This window comes from Neolamprologus multifasciatus, chromosome 10 (genome assembly GCF_963576455.1).
Source record: "Neolamprologus multifasciatus chromosome 10, fNeoMul1.2, whole genome shotgun sequence".
In the NCBI taxonomy this organism is placed as follows: domain Eukaryota; kingdom Metazoa; phylum Chordata; class Actinopteri; order Cichliformes; family Cichlidae; genus Neolamprologus; species Neolamprologus multifasciatus.
Genome location: NC_140448.1, coordinates 5,352,734 through 5,376,336, shown reverse-complemented (window position 1 = coordinate 5,376,336; position 23,603 = coordinate 5,352,734). Strand labels below are relative to the sequence as shown.

General features: G+C 42.1%; 1 protein-coding gene and 1 long non-coding RNA gene across 11 annotated transcripts in view; both read left to right on the top strand.

Annotated features, from left to right (window-relative positions):
- The window catches only part of auts2a (activator of transcription and developmental regulator AUTS2 a), a 418,508-nt gene that overhangs the window by 67,617 nt on the left and 327,288 nt on the right, over positions 1–23,603 (top strand). The window lies entirely within an intron of this gene.
- On the top strand, positions 3,012–5,027 carry LOC146509432 (uncharacterized). The gene is made up of 2 exons (XR_014876367.1): positions 3,012–3,109; positions 3,289–5,027. It is a non-coding gene; the product is annotated as an uncharacterized LOC146509432 (long non-coding RNA).

The window sequence follows — 23,603 nt, the reverse complement described above, 5'->3', positions numbered from 1 at the left end:
AGATGTTTGCGTACAGATGTTTGCGTACAGATGTTTGTGTACGATTTTTGCAGATGTTTGCGTACAGATGTTTGTGTACGATGTTTGCAGATGTTTGCGTACGATTTTTGCAGATGTTTGCGTACGATGTTTGCGTACAGATGTTTGCGTACAGATGTTTGCGTACGATGTTTGCGTACAGATGTTTGCGTACAGATGTTTGCGTACGATTTTTGCAGATGGTTGCGTACGATGTTTGCGTACAGATGTTTGCGTACAGATGTTTGCGTACGATGTTTGCGTACGATGTTTGCGTACAGATGTTTGTGTACGATTTTTGCAGATGTTTGCGTACGATTTTTGCAGATGTTTGCGTACGATGTTTGCGTACAGATGTTTGCGTACAGATGTTTGCGTACGATGTTTGCGTACAGATGTTTGCGTACAGATGTTTGCGTACGATGTTTGCGTACAGATGTTTGCGTACGATGTTTGTGTACAGATGTTTGTGTACGATGTTTGCGTACAGATGTTTGCGTACGATGTTTGCGTACAGATGTTTGCGTACAGATGTTTGGTGATGTGTCCTTCTATCGAGCTGCTCCTACTTTCCTCTCCTGCGCCTGTAGTCTGTTGATTTGTGTAGGTGTAAGCAGCCATTTCAAACCCGTTTCCTGAGGAGAAAATGGTGTTTTCCAAAAGAAATGTGCAGATGGGGGCAGGTCTGTGTGATGACCACCTCACATAAAGGAACCAAGATTCTAACTTGAGCGTTAAAGAGAGGAAGAATCATCTGAAAGTGTGGTTGGTACATAAGTGGATATAAACCATTGACTGTAGAAAACATGGACGACGCGACAGCTCCCCAAAAATGAAGCCAAAACGTCTCTATCGCCCCCTGGTGTCTGCTGGCTGCAGTATAGGTCATAAACCCCGCCTCCTCCATGTTAGCGGATGGGACTGGGGTCAGACTAAAATAAATTAATTCTCCTGAGATAATTTTTTTCCAAAGATTCTTTCTTTTGTTTTCAGTAGTTCTCATCACGCTGATTGATGCTCAAGGGGTCTCCTTTCCCATAAATTTGATTCTAATTCCTACTGCGGTGATGTTAAATTGGGGTGAAAATATAAATGATTTAAACTGAGGTTGGTGAGAGTTTTTCACACATTTCCTGAAGCCCAGTTGACTCGGTTATTTGTGAACGCAGACTGTGGCGCTCTGTGTCTGGTCACGTGTCCACAGCCTCTGGGTGTGATGTGAACGACTGGACGTTTCCCCCTCTGCATCCTTGGATTGTTCCCTGGTCTCTGTGGTGCTTTGATGGAATCCACAGATCTGTTTCAGTGTGTGTGGGTGTGGGCAGATGAGACGTGTGTGTGTTCTTTGTCGAACCCATTGTTCTCTCACCCTTGCTGTGCTGTACAGCTGAATGCTCTAAAACATGTACAAACGGATGGGGGACTCGATGCGCCAGCCTCTGTGAAACTGCAGAGGTTAGCTTGGGACAGAGCTGACAGCGAGACTGTGTGTGCATCCTGTTATGTCTGACACACAGGGACGAGTTTGTCTTCCTTTTTACTCCACGAAACAATCTGAGCGACTTGGCTTTCAAGTGTTTGTGTTCCAAGAACCTCCTACAAAGCATTTGTCTCCCTTCCAGTGTTTCTGCCTTCATAGACCTTTCACTGGCTTTGATCTTCACACGACAGGCTTGTACTGTGTGTGTGTGTGTGTGTGTGTGTGTGTGTGCTTGAAAGGCTCCATCATTCATCTGTCTACAAATGTCTGGCTGCATACAAAACAGTTCGTGGATTTCGCACATTCTCAGTGCTGAGTAACAAATGACTTTGTTTTCTGTCACTGAATTTAAAGAGCTGAGAAATGTGTAGTGAGGTTGGACGATGTGTCAAAATTTTCCAACTGACATCCGTCAGTCCGATAACTGACAGCAGGCGATATAATCACGCCTTTGATGGGCGGAGCAATGCTATCATGCACTGACTGATTTGCCAAACATGGACGAACTAATTGTCACTGGGGGAGAAGAAGCAGATAGAAATGACTGTTAGCTCAGCGAGGAGGTCGCAGACGATCCATGAAAATGTTTCCCACTGATGTCACACATGGCAGTCGAGGTTTATTTGGAGGGAATATTTGACCTTCTTCTCTCGTTTGTTTCAGTACTAATGCAGCTACTTTTTGGATTATTTATTTATTTATTTACTTATTTGAGATTTGCCGAATCGCACAAAAGACTTAACTTTACCTCAGAGATTTTTTTTAATGTTTGCTGAAAGAGACATTTTGATTTTTACGTATTTGTTGGTCGAGTGTGTCAGGCACATAAACACGGTTATAGTGGAAAAAGGTTTTACGTGGCACTCAGAGCCTTTAGTTGTTCACCAGGTCGCCAAACTACAAACTCTCTACTTTTCAATTGTGGCTTAACCCTTTAAGACCTACCATAGAACCAAGTCCACCAGAGCTTATATTATATGTTTACATGCTGTGGAGCCATTTTTGGGAGCATTTCAAGTTGCTATACATCAATACAACCATTATAGCCCAAATTTTAATAATATGTCTGCATTAAGTGCATAGTAATTACATAAATTGCAAAAAAGTGCAATAAACTACAACAAAATTGAAAATCGTTTTTATTTTTTTAACATATATTTCTAGTTAGAGAAATTTAAGAGGCTTATCCCTCAAAACTGTAAATACAAAAAAGTTGCACAAACTAGTTTCCCACCACAGGAAATTTATTTTGAGTGTCTTCATAGTTTTATTTTTGAAATACACCAATTTTTATATACTGCAGGAAAAACGAAAATAAATATTATAATGCAAATTTGCAAAAAAGCAGCATATGCATCAAAATAAACTATTTCCAGCAGTGCAATATGAGTCCTAAGCATCCCAGAAACCACACAGAAAGTCATAAAGTCAAAGATAACTTTTAAAAACACCAGTATAGGCTCATGAGGCCCTGATGGTAAAAAACTACATTTCCGCCAAATGACGTCACTTCCGGTTTCGGGCAGGTCATGGTGGACATAAGAAAGTTCGCGCTGACGTCTATTCCAACGTAGGAAGTGTTATGAACAGCTGATCGGATCAGCAAAGCGTGTTTCTGGAATATTATGTTTTTGTTGCTGCAAGTGCTTTTTATGCAGTTTTTACAAAGTTATATGTGGAAGGAAACTGTGACCGAGGACAAGCTGATGGCATAAGATGTAAGTACAACTCCTCCGGTTTCATATGCAAAAAAAATTATTGCGCTAGCTCACGTGGTTGTAGTGCTACAGGGATTTAAAAATAGTTACGCAAAACAGAGCGTGCTGCTCCGACCGGCTTTAAAGGGTTAAAACCATCTTCGTTATGGCTCCGTCTTGGTCTGTTTTTACCTCGATGAGCTTTCATACTTGTTATGTTGTCATACTAATGTAAGGTGACTTTGAGGGTCTTTAAAGGCACCTATAAATAAAATGTATTAATATTACTATTATAACATGTCATCGAGCTGTTCCACGGTCTGCTGAGCCTCTCCTGCTGCCCACAGCGTCGCTTTGTTGACAGCGTTGACTGACAGACACAGAAAGTGAAACCACCACATGGTAAAAACAAAAAAGATTTGATCTGTTGTGTCATTCAGTTCTTTGTGCATTAAAGGTCAAGTCGAAGCCCTGAAGTCTTCTTCGATCCATCGTCTGCTGAATCCTGCTTTCCTTCACACGCTCACCTATTTGAGTGTTTTTTTGTTTTTCATGTTTCCTGTTTGAAGATTTTTTTATTCTTTTTTAACTCTGGCCTCGCCATCATCGCAGACACACGGCGTCCTTGACCTGTCTTTAATGGCCGTGTGTCTGTCGTTTGCTGCCTTCTCTCACTGTACCGCCTCCTCTTACCCGCTCTGACTTTCTCAGCGCACACACAGGCTGTGACTTTGTGCAGCGGGTGTCTGACAGGTGACAGGTGGCACAGATTTCACAGAGACAGGGTGTCACTTCTGCAAAGTGCTGCCTCTCTCGGTTTGACGTATAGGTGAAATCGGCGGCGCGACAAGCCATTATTTATGCTCCCACAAAGCATTGACATCATCAGCAGCATGCAATTGCTTTGATAATTTGATAACCTCTAACTGTTGTGGAGGCAAATTTATCTCTGGCTGACACATCATAGCTCTTTCTCGCGTCAGTGTGCTGAAAGCTGTCATCCGTATTTAGCGGAGACCCGAGGGGAGCTTGACAGGCGGGTGAAAGGGGGCAGAATGGACTGTCATTGAGGTCACAGAGCCCTGGCATATTTTGGCTGCGCAGTCCATCTCCCCTGGGGACCCCCACGCCACAAAGAGACAGGAGTGCTGCAGGGCAACCTTGGGTGTGCGACCGCAGCAGAGTGGCAGGTCCTTAAAATGTGTCAGATTCCTCTGTGAGGTTATGAATTTGCAGAAGCAGAGGCATAACCCTCAGGAAATTGGTCATAAAACTGGATGCAACACATATTTCCTGCCAGTGTACCATGTGTCAGGCCTGTAGTGTGTTTTTCAGGAGTTTCTTCGAAGTTGTAAAAGCTGTCATTTCCTTGGTGCTGCTCAGCCCATGAACATTAGTGCTTTGAGCTAAATCAAGCAATCATGCAGGTGCAGCTAGACGTTAGCAGCTCTAAATACTCAGTGCAGCTCAAGCTAGGAGATGACTGTGTTTTTTTGTGTTTAGTTATATAAGCCAAGCATACGAGTGTATATGAGTGTGTGCATGCTCTGCTGTGCATTAAATAGATTTTTCTAAGGATGTGATAGATGATGCTGCACAGACAGATGATGAATGTAGGACAACAAAGAGAACTCGCCACTGAGTCAACAATCATTAAGTTCCATCACTTGGTCTGTAAATGATGCTGCGATGAATCCTTTGCTAAGAGAAATCTACACGTTTGTGAAAATGTTGTTACAGTTGCCATGCTGGACTTTATTAAACAGCTTCATGTTACCATGTGGCAGACGTTACAGGAGTCTGTCTGCTCGGACTACAAGACTTAAAAACAGTTTTTACCACCAAGCCATACGACACCTCAACCACAACACTTAAACACTAGGGGTGGGGAAATGGATACTGTGTAGCATGGTGATATTTTGTTTGCTAATAATGTGTCGATACAGGGACAGCAGAAATGGATACTTTGTATAAGTAAACATGACAGTTTACTTATTTTAATTTAAGACATGTTTTATTTTAATTAAGTTTAAAACTTTTTTATTTAATGTAAAATTATATTTTGTTTTAATTTACTTTCAAATTCTTCAGTTGCTGAAGGGGCTGCATAGTTTTCATAAACTGCATAGTTCAGAATAGCTATAATTGTACCAGATGGTTGATTCAGTTAAGTTGGACTAGACTGTAATACAAACCGTTCAGTTTGTCAACAATAAAACTGAAATGAGAGAAAGACTGAGTGTGAGACTTTGATATTAGAGAAAATGAATATTGATAAAGTTTACCTTTATGTACAGAATCTGAATATCGCAAAATATTTTTAAAAATCGCAATAATATCGTATCGTGGGATGTATGGTGATTCCCACCTCTATTAAACACACACACACTCCACGTATCAGAAGCTACCCTGCAGCTTCACAAGTGTTTAATCTGCACTGGTCACTTCACTTTATTGTTATTGATATTTATATTTAAAGTGCAATACTGTAATTTTCTGCTGCTCATTCCTGTGCAATGTCCCATCTGCCCTCCCGTCATATTTCTTTTCAAGATCTTCTTATTTAATCACTAGTGTACATATATTTATATTTATAGATACATATATATTTAGTCATCTTTTCTCTTTTACCATGTCTCTCTAATATTTTGCTCCTTACTATTTTTCTATTTTTTTTATTATTTTATTATATTTTATTTTATTTTATTTCATTTTATTATATTTTTATTATATTATATTTTATTTTATTTTTATTACATTTTCTCCTACTGTACCATGCTGCTGAGTGACTGCTGCTCGTCAAACACATTTCATTGCAATGTTGACCCTGTGCTAACTTATGACAAATAAGACTGAAAACTGAAAACTTCATGTTAGCGCGGCATCACCAGGTGCCTGATCCTTCAGACGCTCCCTCTCTGGGTGTTTCTGGCCTCAGACCGTGTGCAGTCTGTAGATAAAAATATAAAACGCTTTCCTGACTCTGCACAACCTGTGAAAAGTATTCTGGCTGATTAATGGCAGGCACAGTGCTCCTTATAATAAAGCACCACAGGAGTGGCATATGGACGTATTTCTCACTGTGTAATATTCCATTAACAAACTATTTAAAATGACTGTTGTCTGATCATTTAAAATCCGCACGCTTAACACGAATGCTGCAGTTTGTCGAGGTTTACTGTCGCTTCAGTCTGGCTTCTTATTCAAGCAGCGCAGAGTTTTGATTTTGTTTTAACGAATGCTTAACAGTGTGAAATGGATTAAGCACTTAATTGTGGCGTATACTTTCTTTTCCTAAGACAGACGTATCAATCTCTGCATCTCGTGCTCTGGTAATTGCATCCTGTTGGATTGTGATGATGAAGGAAAAATGGCTGAGCCTGAACACACTCCCCCTGGGACTGGAGCGCCGTTGCTGCCTGAGATAACATAATTATCCAGACTGTTAACTAATGTTCACATGTGCTAACCTTAGCAGCGGCTCGCTGATTTCTTTCTGTTGACAGAACGTCTGTTGTTGAGCGATCCTGGGTGGGCTGAGCGAGCATTAGAACAGACCAGTGAGCAGCTTTCATGTGAGCTTTATTCAACCTGGATGACTGAAGTAAGGCTCACCAAACATTTCCAGCTGATGTTGTGAAAGTGACTCAGTCATATGTGCCTGAAGCCCTTAAACCACCTCTAATGACAAAAGCTGCTATAGCTGCTTCCACTTGGTGGGTATCATTTGGTGATAAGCTTCTTATCTTGCTTTTAAGATATCGTCACATGTAGGCTTTCCTAAACGAGCCAGAAACATGACAGTGAACACGTCGACTGTCTAGTTCTGTAGCTTTAGTCTCAGGAAGACGTTTGTGTGTTTGTGTGTTCAGGCATCAGGATATGCAAAGAAGAAATGATTTGCTGAACACACAAACACACAAACGTCTTCTTGAATATATGTTTTTCACGCCTGAATGAGAAATAAAGTGTGCAGTGAGGGGTTTTACAGCCTTAAAGCATCTATAATAATTGTAAAAGATAAAGCTGACTGCTTTTACCTGTCACAGGTTATTTTTAGAACGTAACTCCCGCAATAAACGAGGGACCGCTGTATATAAAATGAGAGTTGGGTTTTCTTTGAGACAACCTCAGGTCACACCTGATTATCCTGTGGATTTGTCAGGTAAGCATCGATGTCAACGTGCTGAAAACTTATTTTGACATCATCAGCTCAGAGAAATCACCAAGGTCTGAAAGTCAAACTTAACTGTCACATTTAGAGTTCATGATGAGAAATGATGGCGTCTAACACGAATGACCTCAAATTTGTTTTCCCATTTTTGAAGGTTACTTCAGCTAAATTAGATCTGATATTGTGAGAGTGGACAGAAAAGCGTACGGTAGGCGGTTCCTACACTGTTGTGCATGACGTATATTTGACTGTTATGTTCAGGATTTCCTTCCTTCCGAGGAGGAAGCAGAGTCTGGGGATGAGGGGAATGACCCGCCAATTTCTGGGGGCGAGGTCACTGAGGCAGTTAAACAACTCCTTGGTGGCAGAGCCCCTGGTGTTGATGAGGTCCGCCCCGAGTTCCTGAAGGCTCTGGACGTTGTAGGGCTGTCCTGGCTGACACGCCTCTGCAATGTTGCGTGGAGATCAGGGGCAGTACCCGTGGATTGGCAGACCGGGGTGGTGGTCCCCATCTTTAAGAAGGGGGACCGGAGGGTGTGTTCCAACTACAGGGGGATCACACTCCTCAGCCTCCCCGGGAAAGTCTATGCCAGGGTGCTGGAAAGGAGAGTTCGTCCGCTAGTCAAACCTCTGATACAGGAGGAACAATGCGGTTTTCGTCCTGGTCGCGGAACACTGGACCAGCTCTTTATCCTCTCGAGGATACTTGAGGGTGCATGGGAGTTTGCCCAACCAGTCTACATGTGTTTTGTGGACTTGGAGAAGGCATTCGACCGTGTCCCTCGGGGTGTCCTGTGGGAGGTGTTGCGGGAGTATGGGGTGTCTGGCCCATTGCTACGGGCCATTCGATCCCTATACAACCGTTGCAAGAGCTTGGTTCGCATTGCCGGCAATAAGTCGGACTCGTTCCCAGTGGGTGATGGGCTCCGCCAGGGCTGCCCTTTGTCACCGGTTCTGTTCATAATTTTTATGGACAGGATTTCTAGGCGCAGCCAAGTGGCGGAGGGCTTTCGCTTTGGTGGCCTCAGGATCTCATCTCTGATTTTTGCGGATGATGTGGTTCTGTTGGCTTCATCGGGTGATGGCCTCCAGCTCGCACTGGAGCGGTTCGCAGCCGAGTGTGAAGCAGCGGGAATGAGGATCAGCACCTCCAAATCTGAGGCCATGGTTCTCAGCCGGAAAAGGGTGGAGTGCCCACTCCGGGTCGGGGATGAGGTCCTGCCCCAAGTGGAGGAGTTCAAGTATCTCGGGGTCTTGTTCGCGAGTGATGGGAGAAGGGAGCCGGAGATCGACAGACGGATTGGGGCTGCGGCTGCAGTAATGCAGACGCTGCACCGGTCCGTCGTGGTGAAGAGGGAGCTGAGTGTAAAAGCGAAGCTCTCAATTTACCGGTCGATCTACGTCCCTACCCTCACCTATGGCCACGAGCTGTGGGTAGTGACCGAAAGGACGAGATCGCGGATACAAGCGGCGGAAATGAGCTTCCTCCGAAGGGTGGCTGGCATCTCCCTTAGAGATAGGGTGAGAAGTTCGGCCATCCGGGAGGGGCTCAGAGTAGAGCCGCTGCTTCTCCACATCGAAAGGAGCCAGCTGAGGTGGTTTGGGCATCTGGTAAGGATGCCCCCTGGGCGCCTCCTGGGTGAGGTGTTCCAGGCATGTCCCACCGGGAGGAGGCCCCGGGGCAGACCCAGGACACGCTGGAGAGATTATATCTCTCGGCTGGCCTGGGAACGCCTTGGTGTTCCCCCGGATGAGCTGGAGGAGGTGGCTGGGGAGAGGGAGGTCTGGGCCTCTTTGCTTAGGCTGCTGCCCCCGCGACCCGGCCTCGGATAAAGCGGATGAAGATGGATGGATGGATGGATGTTCAGGATTTTAGATTCTTTTCTTTTCTTGGTTCCGTATTGGTCACATTGTCACATGTAACTAGTTCAAGACTCACGAAGTTTATTGTCATTTCGTATGTCGTCCAGCCTCTACACAGCAATAAGCATTACGGTTTAAAAAGAATCAAATTAAAATAGGCAGTAATGAATTGCAACAATAGTTATGGATAAATAGCAGAAAATCTAAAACAAACTTGCATTCGTTCGGGTAGATGGCAGCAGTCCTTTCAGGGGGTTAAATTAGGTATGTGTGTATCTGGGGAGTGTGTGTGTGTGTGTGTGTGTGTGTGTGTGTGTGTGTGTGTGTGTGTTAAAATGTAGAGGGTTGCAACATGTTCTTCAACACTTCTTTCTTTAAATGTCAGCACTTTTGTAAAGAGGACCCATAGTGATGCCAAACATCAATCATGCTCACCTGCTAAACTCAGCCTAAAGAAACACAGTTATCAGCTGGTAAAACTAAACGATGTCACAACGTTTGTGAGGGTTTTGTTTCTGTTGTTGTATGTTTGAAGTTGCTCTAGGAAAGAGAAACTTAAAAGTTAACACTTTCAGCTTATTTAAAAAAAAACAAACAAAAAAAGACAAGTTTAAAAATATAAAACATATAAGAATGTATGTTTATCCTGTAGGGCTGTGCAATATGGCCAAAATCTCATATGAGACATTTATCGTCCCCAAAATTTTACATTTTCTGTGATTTCTGTGAATCTCGTGCAGCTCGACATGAAGTGTTTCCAGCTGGGCGTCGAGCACCTGGAGTCGAGTTTTCTTTGTGAGTATTTATTACATGGCGTGCTGCTGCAGCGAAAAGCCTGTTCTAACGTTTGTTTTTTAGCACCTTACGGCTCTTTTTAGCTTCACGTCCGTAAACACTCTGCAAACTATTTCATGTTATTCAGTAGGGGTGGGCGATATAAATGATATACCGTAGAAACGATATAAATTTGGCCAACGATAGAGATTTTGACTATATCGCTCTATTGCGATAGCGCATGTTGATGATGTCATCAAGCTGCGCCTGTTTTGGTCGAAAGCATCGCAGCAGCTAAAACCATTATCATCTGCAGATTATGCCGACAGTCATAGCAAAGAGATGAAGCACTTTTGAAATATGGGGAAAGCCAAAAACTGCGCTTCCTCCACTTCCGTAACATTGATTCATTAATGCTGAATTCTCTCCAGCTTCTCTATTCCCATGTTGTTGCAGTATATTAATAACTAACCTCGTATTGTGGATGAATAATATCAGTTGTTCTCCTGACTGAAGTTTGGCCCGTGTACAGCATCCTGCCATGCGATTGCATTTGTCCCTGACCACCAGAATCCCTCACGTTAACTTTTAATGAGTGGAAAAAAAGTTAGCGTTCATCCTCCAGCTTCACTGTGCTAATGTTATGCTAACATAGCTGTGTCGCTAGCAATCACGTAGCACATCATTATATACCAGCTAGTCCAACTTCAGTAACCCTACAAACGTCACTGCTGTTTAGTTTTCTGTCTTCATTTATGTTGGAAGTGATAGCAGAGCTGTACGTTTGAATTAGTTTCAAAAGTCTCAGTCAGAACATGGTATGAAATGTTTAGGTGGAAGCTAGCGAGCTAACTTCCTGTTAACTTCTAACTCCGTTAAATTGAATAAATTCTGTTTTCATGGATGTTAAACTTAATTGTTACACCTGATAAAGCAGCAACGCTGATGATTTTTATTACAGATGAAAGAATTTAGACAGTTTTTAACTCTTAGTGTTCGTTTGACTTTGGGACCTGAAGCGGACGGAGTTTAGGACCCAGATTACTCCGTGAAGCTCCTCACTACAGCAGCCGTAATGCTCTGACGATCCATCAAGCAGTGCGGCTTACCAAAGTTGTACTAAAACATTTTTAACAGATTTCTGCAGCCAAAATTGGTTCGAGGTCAGTAAGCACAACCAGAATTCATACATAAGGCACACTCTCGATTTTTGAGAAAATTAAAGGATTTTAAGTGTGGAAAATACGTCATACAGAAGAAAAGAATATATCGTGATATATATTGTTACCGCACGTGCTTCAAATTATATCGCGATATGAATTTTAGGCCATATCGCCCAGCCCTATTATTCAGTTTATTTTGAGAAATCTCAACAGGATCTTCAGCGTCATTGAGAAGAGTTTATGTGGAAAATAAACAAGCAAACGGCTCCTGTTTTACCATCGTTGTTGTTAACGACGACGCGTAAAAACACTCACTTGTCTGTGATTATTTTAAATATAAGAGAAAGAGAGAACTTTAGGAAATTCTACAGTGACCATCAAAACGATGAAAAAATGTTGCTGTAAACAGTTTATTTTGCGACAGCAGGAAACAAACGACAGCGTAAAATGAAACGTTTTCTTATCGTCATCTGATATTCATCGTTATATTGAACAGCCGGGTCATGTCATTGGGCTTCTGGGGAAAAATCTGACACTGATTTAAAGTTACCGTGTTTTCCAACTATAAGGCGCATTTAAAATCCTTTACCTTATAATCCGGTGCGCCTTGCGTATGAATTCTGGTTGTGCTCACTGACCTCAATCCGATTTTATGTGCTACACGGCGCTCAAAGATCAGTCATAAATGTTGTAGTATGACTTAAGTTACGAAGCCGCACCGCTCGATGGATTGTCGGAGCGTCACGGCTGCCGTAGTCAGGAGCCTCGCGGAGTGATCTGTACTGAACAGCTAAATAACAGCAACGAGACTGACTCGGATCCTGGCATGCTTGATCTCGTCCAACTGTTAAACTCAGAAGACTTTGATGGATTTGTGAAAGAGAAACGTACTGAAAAAGTGAGTGTATCCTTCTGGATTTTATGTTGACAGTTATTGTGAATGAGATGAGTCAGGTTTGACCTGTCTGACTGTTTTGTTTCACTTTATGTATGAAAATAAAGCCGTTCATTGATATTATAGTCTGACAAATTGAATTTGCTGTGGTATATGAGTGATGAGCAGCTCTCGGTCAGAGCAGCAGCACCTTGCATGCAGCAGCCAGCGGTGATGGAGGCGAATCCACTGACATCTTCTCATGCTGCCTCCACCTACGTCTATAAATGGATATTTTAAGACCTGTTTTCTCGCTGAAAGACATTCTGAGAAATCACTCAAGTAGAAAGTGGGCTAAACAGAAAGCAAAATCACAGCATTTTCATCTTTCAGCTTGTTTGCTGTGATGACAAACCCACGGAAAGTACCCACAAAACACTTATCATAAGCCATCTGTTTCTTATAGTGGCTTAGATTTTACAGAGAGTCTCTTGGTTAAACAGCTTTTATGTGACAGATGAATTCAGCTGTTCGCTTCTCTTTCTGTTACACAGTTAAGAGCCGAGGGAGTTTTTTGGAACAGGGAAAAACTGTTTAGTTCTCCCGAATACAATCAATGCTCCGAATTTCAGACGATCGTTATTATTTGTGTTTTTAGTCCTGCTTAAGAACATAAGTGCCAACTATGAAGCACAGACAGGCTTACAGCTACGCTGCACACTCTAATTAGCTAACCTGATATAGAAAGACATGCATATGGACGGCCTTAACACAAAAACTGAATAAGGAAAGTGGAATAGGAAATGCATGCTGTACTGAAAAAGTCACAAAGCATCATTTAGTTTCATGTGACAATTTTAAACCATTTAAAGAGGTTAACTGGTACCATTTAACCTCTTTAAATGGTAATGGTACCATTTAAAGAGGTTGTGCACACTTGTGTTTAGTTACATTTAAACTCTACTAGCTTGCAGATTTGTTAGATCTTCCTTCTTTGTCTTTCATCCCAAGTCAAGTTTAATCTCTCGATAAAATGTGGAAATCAAAATGAAATTTTCCCACAACTACGTTTGCTCCTCTAAGATGCAGCTGTAAAAACCATGAATGTTGTCAGTATGAAGAAAAGGAGGCGACACATTCCAGTAACATCTGCTTGTTGACATGAACAATAAAAAAATAATAAATGGAGAACAACATTATGAAGTCACGACACAAACAAGTATTCACAGAGACAAACAGCACCATGTTTGCCAGAACAGCTAACAGCGAGTGGACAAGGGACAATCTGCAAGGTTATTATCAGCAGCACGCCGTCAGCACGCCGTACCGTTCCAACACTTAACCTCCTAAGACCCAAACTCTTCCACAGCAGCATTTTTAATTTCTCTTTGATATTTGGACTGATTGGGGCCCGATGAATGTAAAAACAAAGAATTACCAGATTTTTTTTTTTTTTTTTACCTTATTTTTGTTTTTAAGAAAAATAAGAGGATATGAGGATATTCATTTAAAAGTTTGATAGAACAGTAGCAGGATAATGTCCTCGTAAGTGGATATCAGGCCCATGTAGAGCAAAATTGACTATTTTAGTCTAAATAACACAAAATGTGACGTTCACAAATGTGGACGCAGGTCCTACAGGAGGTTAGAGAACATGTTGTGCAGGAGTTGTAGTTTGTTTCCACTGGGTAACGTTTAGATTCTTAGAACCAAGACATGTTCTTGGGTCAGTTCATCAACGTGTGTGTGTGTGTGTGTGTGTGTGTGTCACTGTTTCAGCTGTGCTAATTGAATTGAATTCAATTCAATTCAATTTTATTTATATAGCGCCAAATCACAACAAATGTCGCCTCAAGGCGCTTCATAGATACAGAGAAAAGCCCAACAATCATATGACCCCCTATGAGCAAGCACTTTGGCGACAGTGGGAAGGAAAAACTCCCTTTTAACAGGAAGAAACCTCCGGCAGAACCAGGCTCAGGGAGGGGCGGGGCCATCTGCTGCGACCGGTTGGGGTGAGAGAAGGAAGACAGGATAAAGACATGCTGTGGAAGAGAGACAGAGGTTAATAACAGATATGATTCAATACAGAGAGGTCTGTTAATACATAGTGAGTGAGAAAGGTGACTGGAAAGGAAAAACTCAATGCATCATGGGAATCCCCCGGCAGCCTACATCTATTGCAGCATAACTAAGGGAGGATTCAGGGTCACCTGGTCCAGCCCTAACTATATGCTTTAGCAAAAAGGAAGGTTTTAAGCCTAATCTTGAAAGTAGAGATAGTGTCTGTCTCCTGAATCCAAACTGGAAGCTGGTTCCACAGAAGAGGGGCCTGAAAACTGAAGGCTCTCCCTCCCATTCTACTTTTAAATACTCTAGGAACAACAAGTAGGCCTGCAGAGCGAGAGCGAAGTGCTCTAATAGGGTGATATGGTACTACAAGGTCATTAAGATAAGATGGGGCCTGATTATTTAAGACCTTGTATGTGAGGAGCAGGATTTTGAATTCAATTCTGGATTTAACAGGAAGCCAATGAAGGGAAGCCAAAACAGGAGAAATATGCTCTCTCTTTCTAGTCCCTGTCAGTACTCTTGCTGCAGCATTTTGGATTAACTGAAGGCTTTTCAGTGAGTTTTTTGGACATCCTGATAATAATGAATTGCAGTAGTCCAGCCTGGAAGTAATAAATGCATGAACTAGTTTTTCAGCGTCACTCTGAGACAGGATATTTCTAATTTTAGAGATGTTGCGCAAATGGAAGAACGCAGTCTTACATATTTGTTTAATATGTGCGTTGAAGGACATATCCTGGTCAAAAATGACTCCAAGGTTCCTCACAGTGTTACTGGAGGCCAAGGTAATGCCATCCAGAGTAAGAATCTGGTGAGATACCATATTTCTAAGCTTTTCAGCGCCGAGTACAATGACCTCAGTTTTATCTGAGTTAAGAAGCAGAAAGTTAGTGGCCATCCAAGTCTTTATGTCTTTAAGACATTCCTGCAGTTTAACTAATTGGTGTGTGTTATCTGGCTTCATGGACAGATAGAGCTGGGTGTCATCTGCATAGCAGTGAAAATGTATGCTATGTCTTCTAATGATGCTGCCTAGGGGAAGCATGTATAATGTAAACAGAATTGGTCCTAGCACTGAACCCTGTGGAACTCCATAATTAACCTCAGTGTGTGAAGAGGACTCTCCATTTACATGCACAAATTGGAGTCTATTAGATAGATATGATACAAACCACTGCAGTGCAATACCTGTAATACCTACAGCATGTTCTAATCGCTCTAATAGAATATTATGGTCAACAGTATCGAATGCTGCACTAAGGTCAAGAAGGACAAGCACAGAGATGAGTCCACTGTCAGAGGCCATAAGAAGATCATTTGTAACCTTCAATAAAGCTGTTTCTGTGCTGTGATGAACTCTGAAACCTGACTGAAACTCTTCAAATAAACCATTCCTCTGCAGATGATCTGTTAGCTGTTTGACAACTACTCTTTCAAGGATTTTTGATATGAAAGGAAGGTTGGAGATTGGCCTATAATTAGCTAAGACTGCTGGGTCTAGAGATGGCTTTTTGAGTAAAGGTTTAACTGCAGCCACCTTGAAGGCCTGTGGTACATGGCCAATTATTAGAGATAGGTTGATCATATATAAGATCGAAGAATTAATCAATGGCAGGACTTCTTTGAGCAGTTTTGTAGGAATGGGGTCTAAAAGACACGTTGATGGTTTGGAGGAAGTAATTATTGAAGTTAACTCAGAAAGATCGATTGGAAAAAAAGAGTCTAACTTAACATCAATGGTACTAAGAGTAGCTGTAGATAATATTACATCTGTGGGATGATTATTGGTAATTTTTTCTCTAATGATAAAAATTTTATTTGTGAAGAAGTTCATGAAGTCATCACTAGTTAACGTTAAAGGTATGGTTGGCTCAAAAGAGCTCTGACTTTTTGTCAGCCTGGCTACAGTGCTGAAGAGAAACCTGGGGTTGTTCTTATTTTCTTCAATCAGTGATGAGTAGTAAGCTGTTCTGGCTTTGCGGAGGGCTTTCTTATAAAGCAACAAACTATTTCTCCAGGCTAAATGATGATCCTCTAAATTTGTGACACGCCATTTCCTCTCCAGATTACGAGTCATCTGCTTTAGGGTACGTGTTTGAGAATTATACCACGGGGTCAGGTACTTCTGATTAGAGACCTTAGTTTTCACAGGAGCTACAGTATCCAGAGTCGTACGTAGTGAGGAGGTGAAATTATTAACAAGATAATCGACCTCTGTTGGGGTAGCGTTCAGATAGCTGCTCTGCTCTGTGTTGGTACAGGGCATTGACGATGATAACAGTGGCTGGATTATATTCTTAAACTTAGTTACAGCGCTTTCAGAAAGACATCTACTTTGATAAAGTCCACTCTCCACTGCTGCGTAATCAATTATTGTAAATGTAAATGTTATCAAGAAATGATCAGACAGGAGAGGGTTTTCAGGAAACACTGTTAAATGTTCAGTTTCTATGCCATATGTTAAAACAAGATCTAGAGTGTGATTAAAGTGGTGGGTGGGTTCTTTTACATTTTGAGAGAAACCAATTGAGTAACAACAGATTAAATGCCATGTTGAGGCTGTCATTTTTAGCATCTACATGGATGTTAAAATCACCCACAATAATTATTTTATCTGAGCTCAGAACTAAATTAGATATAAAGTCTGAGAAATCAGACAGAAACTCTGTGTAAGGCCCAGGTGGACGATAGATGATAACAAGTAAGACTGGTTTCTGAGTTTCACAGCTGGGGTGGACAATGTTAAGCATCAGGCTTTCAAATGAATTAAAAGTCTGTCTTGGTCTTTCATTAATTAATAGACTGGTGTGAAAAATTGCTGCCACACCGCCCCCTCGACCTGTGCTTCGAGATTTCTGGTAGTTAGAATGACTCGGGGGTGTTGATTCATTTAAACTAACATAATCATCCTGCTGCAACCAGGTTTCTGTAAGGCAGAGTAAATCAATTTGTTGATCAATTATTAAGTCATGTACTAACAGAGACTTGGAGGAGAGAGACCTAATATTTAATAATCCACATTTCACTGTTTTACTCTTTGGTTCAGATGTGGATACTGTATTATTCTTTCTTTGTAAATGTTTAAGTTGTTTGTTGCTGGTTTTTAGTTTGTTTTTTGTCTTTTTGGAAGCAGACACAGTCTCTATGGAGATGGGTTTTTGGGGGGGTAGCAGGAGGAGAGAAGCTGCAGAGAGGCGTGTAAGACTGCAACTCTGCTTCCTGGTCCCAACTCTGGATAGTCATGTTTTGAGGGGTTTAATAAATTTGTCGATATTTCTAGAAATGAGAGCTGCTCCATCCAAAGTGGGATGGATGCCGTCTCTCCTAACAAGACCAGGTTTCCTCCAGAAGGTTTGCCAATTATCTAGATTATAGATTATTATAGATTGCAAGATAGATGTATAATGACTACATGAACAAACTGAAGAAGTAGAAATAGTCTCTTTTATGTCATGTCTCTAACTGCTGACTGCTGTTGTTTTATTTTCAGTTCTGTGTCAAGCTTCAACTCAGTCTTGTTACCACATCCGTTACGTAGATTCTGCTAACTTTCTCTATTCTCTGACCCCTCATTGAACATAATGATGCACGAATAACCTACGGTGAGAAAGTCCGACACCTTTAGATTCAGCCATGTTTCTGTACAAATAAAATTCTTATCACAGTTCAAACCTTTAGGTCATTATGATGATTAAGTAACCAGCCAGTGTGGCTAAATTAGGCTTAATTTAGAGCTAACTCTGCATCTGGCACAGTGCAGTTATTATCTGTGTGCACCTGGAGGACCAAACTGCAAACAAACAACTTTGGAATTTATTGGAACAAATCTAATATGTCATCATGCAGCCAAAGAACCACGATGAGGAACAAAAATCATTAAAATCTACTCACGAACTGCTGCACTGAGGGGAACAAGTAAAAAAAGAGTGCTTGTATTCTGATGACAATAGTCATTATTATTATTTATTATTTGTTTAAAAAACAACGAGTAAACGGATATTTTCACCTGCAGTTAACAGTAACTTAATAAAAGCTAGTAAAAAACATCCATCATCTTCTGCTTATCCGGGTCACGGGGGCAGCAGAGAGGCCCAGACCTCCCTCTCTCCAGCCGCCTCCTCCAGCTTATCCGGGGGAACACCGAGGCGTTCCCAGGCCAGCTGAGAGAGAGTCTCTCCAGCGTGTCCTGGGTCTGCCCCGGGGCCTCCTCCCGGTGGAACATGCCCGGCACACCTCACCCAGGAGGCGCCCAGGAGGCATCCTTGTCAGATGCCCGAACCACCTCAGCTGGCTCCTTTCGATGTGGAAGAGCATCCGCTCACTCTGAGCCCCTCCTGGATGGCCGAACTCCTCACCCTGGACTCTCTAAGGCTACGTTCACACTGCAGGCGAAAGCGCATCAAATCCGATTTCTTTGACCCTCTGCGACCCATCTATCCGATCATGGTGCGACAGTGTGAACGGCACAAATCCGATATTTTAAAATCCGATCTGGTCACTTTCGTATGTGGTACTGAATCCGATACATATCTGATGTTTTAGAAAGCTGCTGTTTGATGGTCAAGTCGCATTAAATCCGTCTTTTACGTCACTGACACAAGACAGACGCCAATTATCAGCTCCGGAGAAGACATCGTGAACGCTTCCTGGCCATCCGGTGAAACTGTTGGGAAGACAACATTGGAGAAACGTGAACATTTTATTTGTTCTGTATAATCTGCAGATTCTGACAGAAATCTGCAACTATCCTTTGAAGCAGCGCTCCTCTAAAACAGCAATAAGGATCATTATTAGGTTATTTACATTATTATGTAAATAACAAAATAACTTAAAGCAAAAATTGGGAAACGTAAAGTCTGAAGTCTTTATATTAAGGTCATCAGTCAAACAATACTGTTGGTCTGGGTCTAAACAGAGCGCGTTGTGTGTGACGTCTTCTTTTGCGCATGCGGCCGCTTTGAGCGTTCACACTAGAGCGCGTTTGCTGTCGCATTTTATTTGTAGTGTGAACGAGCAGACAAAAAAATCGGATTTGATCAAAAAATCAGAATTGAGCATCAAGACCTGCAGAGTGAACGTAGCCAAAGGGAGAGGCCAGCCCCCCTTTGGAGGAAGCTCATTTCTGCTGCTTGTATGATCTCGTACAGCTCATGACCACAGGTGAGAGTAGGGACGTAGATCGACCGGTAAATCGAGAGCTTCACTTTAACACTCAGCTCTCTCTTCATCACGATGGACCCGTACAAAACATATATTTTTGATTTCTAATTCAAGTGAACTCATTTCTGTGAGTCAGGAAACTAATGGAATTTCTAGAGTTGCTGTCGCGGAGCTTTGGCTACTGAACCAATTGATACCACGATGAAAACACAGAAGCAGGACAGACTCTGTCAGTATGCTTCATAATAAAGGTGTGAAGTCAGACAGATGTATCATATAAACATGTTGCAGGTTGAAAAAGTTCATACAATATAAACTGATGAAAGCATTGCCCTTTTTTAAACAACTTGCTGATCACATACAAGCCTAGAGTTTGTGTTTTCTTTAAAGCAGGGCTGAACTGTCCTCGACCCCAAAGGTTCGAGCGGCTGTGTTTGTACGATGTTCCACAAGTGGTTTAATCTGCGTTCTGTAATAGATGTAAAGACCCTTTGAGCTCCGCTTTCTAAGACATCGTGCACAACATACATAAGTGTTGAGACTGCTTGTTTAACATTCATAAAATACACAGTATAATTATGGAAAAAGGGGAAATAATATAATGAATTCTGAACGTTTCGATTCTACAGCACAAATTACAGATTTGTCCTGACACGTATCAAGTCAGTTACGTTCTGCAAATGTACTGTGTGAGGTGTTTAATATATCACCTCACACCGTACATGTACTAACACGAATGATGAACACAAAATGAAAGCTGATAAGGACGGCACCGTGTCACCGACGTTTAGATCGATTGAAATAAAACAGACTGAAGTTGTAAATGAAACAAAAAGAGGACGAATGGGCCTTAGCTCAGGTCTGAGACGCTGGTGTTCTGGTGTCGTATCCAGTAGCGTTAAGTGTCCAATGTAACAAAGTGTTGTAGCCGAGATCATGTTCATATAACATGTTTATGGGAATACTGTTAAAAATTCCATCAAGAGCTCGGAAGGGTCTTAAAATAATGTCGTTCCCATGAGGATACGAAGCTCTTTGTTTCTGTGAGGCTGGAACGCAGCTCAGAGCGTTTGCTAATGAAAGGAGCTCAGTCGGTCAGACTGATGGCTGATAATGTGAATCAACTGCTTCTAAGTGTTACGTAGCTAACGTTGCACGATAGCACGTTGAGCTTGGAGCTCGTAATCCTCGCTTGCATATTTTTCCGTGCTGGCTTTTCCTTCAGATCCCGTGTCGCTGGGTGACGTGTAGGGAATACCGTCTTTCAACACTGTGGAGTTCGTAGGTTTAGGAACTCCTGAGTTAAAGTGGAAAGTTGCTGTAGTTGAGCTGCACATATACTCGTGCGCACTCTTAATGACTTCAGTGCAGCCTCAGCACCAATTATCAGTCTTGGATCAGCAGATGTTGCTAATAAATGTTTTAATTGCTTGTTCGTTAATCCCTCTGCGTCTTCACAGCTTTAAACTGCTCGCGCTACATCTGGCTCCTGCTCAGGCAGGTGCTGCAATAAATGTTTTCATTAGATCTTTGTCACGGCGTCAGTTTATTATCAAAGTTTGATAGATTTCAATGGAATTAGTTGGAATGTTGGAAGTCGTTTGGAAGTCGATGTTTCCATATGTTCTGTACATTTAATGCAATTGTTTTAGTAAAGATGAGACGTGAAGGTTTCGCAGAGTCAAAATGCAGCAGGTTTGTTTGTTGAATCAAATCAAACCGATGCTCTGCGTGAGACTCGAGTACACGTGATGGGCTGTGTTTAAACGAGCTGCTCTGTCCTGAGCTCTCGGAGCTGAATGTGCGCTCGCAGCAGCCAAAGAAGACACGTTTGATTCTTTCCTGTTGCTTTTCCCTCATTCAGTACAGGAAGCTCACGATCCTGCAGGCCAGAGTTCAGTGCAGACATTAAAGTAATTGTCTAAATCAGGGGTCCCCAACCCCAGTCCATGAGGGCCGCTGTCCTGCAGGTTTTAGATCTCACCCTGGGTCAACACACCTGAATCTAGGGCTGCTCAATTAATCGAATTTTAATCTCGATTACGATCTGGGCTTTCAACAATCATTAAAAATGACTGAGCCGATTATTAGCCCCTCCCTCGTGCTTTACTCTCGCGCTGCTCCGTGTGGCAAATCGAGCGCACCTCTCTGCATTTCGAACACGCGTCACAACAATTAAGAGCAGCGGTCTCCAACCTTTTTTGCGCCACGGACCGGTTTATGCCCGACAGTATTTTCACGGACCGGCCTTTAAGGTGTCGCGGATAAATACAACAAAATAAAACTAGTACTGGTACCAAAAAAAAAGAAGATTTATTCATAACACACGTGAAAAGACCCAGGAAAACCGAGTAAACGATAAAAACAAAAACAAAATAACGCTGAAAACCGATAAAAACCCTGAAAACTATACATTTCACACCTGAGCCTCAACTCTCACGGCCCGGTACCAAACGACTCACGGAGGCCCGGGGGTTGGGGACGGCTGATTAAGAGGACCCGAGGGAAGCTCGGGAAGCTCAGCAGAAGTTATTTGGAGAGGAGAGTGACTGCTGTTGGTTGAAAAGAGGTAAAAAAAACTTCAGTGGTGTGGAAACATTATGGGTTCATGAGTCAGACGTGGATCAAGTAGACACAGTGTGTAAACTTTGCTACAGTGTCGTAGCTGCACCACAGAGCAACACTGCAAACTTCACTAAACATAGATGTTTACATTTTTCATTTATTTCTTATATTGCAAACATTTGCACTGTTATCAGTATTTGCACTATTTTATATTATTTTTGACAATCTTTAAAGTCATTATTCAACACATTGTTATTCTTAAATAAATATCGTCAAATAATCGAGATCTCAATTTCAGTGAAAATAATCGTGATCATCATTTTTGCCATAAATGGACTGGTTCTATACAGCGCTTTTCTACTCTGTCCGAGCACTCAAAGCGCTTTATACAGCTAATTCATTCACCCAATCACACAAGCGCTTCTAAGCTTAAGTGCGCAGTATCTAACATTCATACACATTCACACTCCGATGGTTGCATCGGAGAGCAACATGGGGTTAGTATCTTGCCCAAGGATATTTGGCATGCAGACTGGAGCAGCCTGGGATTGAACCACTGACCTTCTGGTTAGTGGCTGATCCGCTCTGCCACCTGAGCTACAGCCACCATAATCGAGCAGCCCTACCTGAATCACATGATTAGTTCATTTAGGCCTCTGGAGAACTTCAAGACATGTTGAGGAGGTCGTTTATCTATTTAAATCAGCTGCGATGGTTCAAGGACACGTCTAAAACCTGCAGGACACCGGCCCTCGTGCACTGGGATTGGGGACCCCTGGCCTCACACTGAACACACTGAAGCTTAATGAAACCATCAGGCTGAAAAAGCACGGGAAATAAATAAAAACAACGGGCGCTGACATGAACAGCTGTCCATCGTGCCATTAAAACACACGTTACCTAATCCTCAGCTTATTTTAAGCTCAGTCTTCTGTTTGCTTCCTGTCACTTGCAGCTGGTCCCCAAAAACTCTTGTTGAGTTTGGGAGATTTATGTTTTTTACTTCATCGTGTTTTTTGTGTGCTCTTGCAATCTTTCAGTGTGTTTGACCTCTCAGAGCCACCATAGTAACATGTGTAGTCTTAATTTTCACTGCAATAATCTGTGTTTTTATTGCATTTGAAGCTGTAAAGCTTATTGTTGTAAAAGCATGACGGGGTTCTTCACACAAGGCTTGGACTGAGTGAACAGTTGAGTAGCTGTGGCATAGAAATGGTTATAGGAGCAGCTTCGGCGTCGCTCTGAGCCCGAAATCCTGTTACAGTAAAACTAAAACTCGTTGAGGAAGCTGGAAATGTGTTTCGTCTCTTCTGGCGCTGTCTTCTCATCTATTGTGGACATCATGAGCTTTCACTGGGTTTCTAATTACCGGTGCAGGGCCGAGTGCGCGGTCTCGCGTTACACCGTTAGCTTTAATGTCCGCGGGCTATAAATAGTGCAGGTGTCGGCTCTCTGGTGGAGCCCAGCTTGGTCTTCATACAGACAGGAAGTAGACTCTGCTCAGCGCGCTTCATTGATTTAACTTAATATTCACTGAGATGAGGTAAACTGTGTTAATAACTATCATTAGCTTGCAGCTTTAAGTGTTTAAGGTATGTGCTAACTAAAAATAAAGACAAGATGATAGTTTATTAAATTTTAATGAAATTTGCAGATTGTTTTGGTGAAGTTTAATAAACTCCTTGTTATCTAAAATATAACAGGACACCGGAGTAAATTCTCGAGCATCTCACACTTCTGATAATCAGCTGTCTGCTTGACG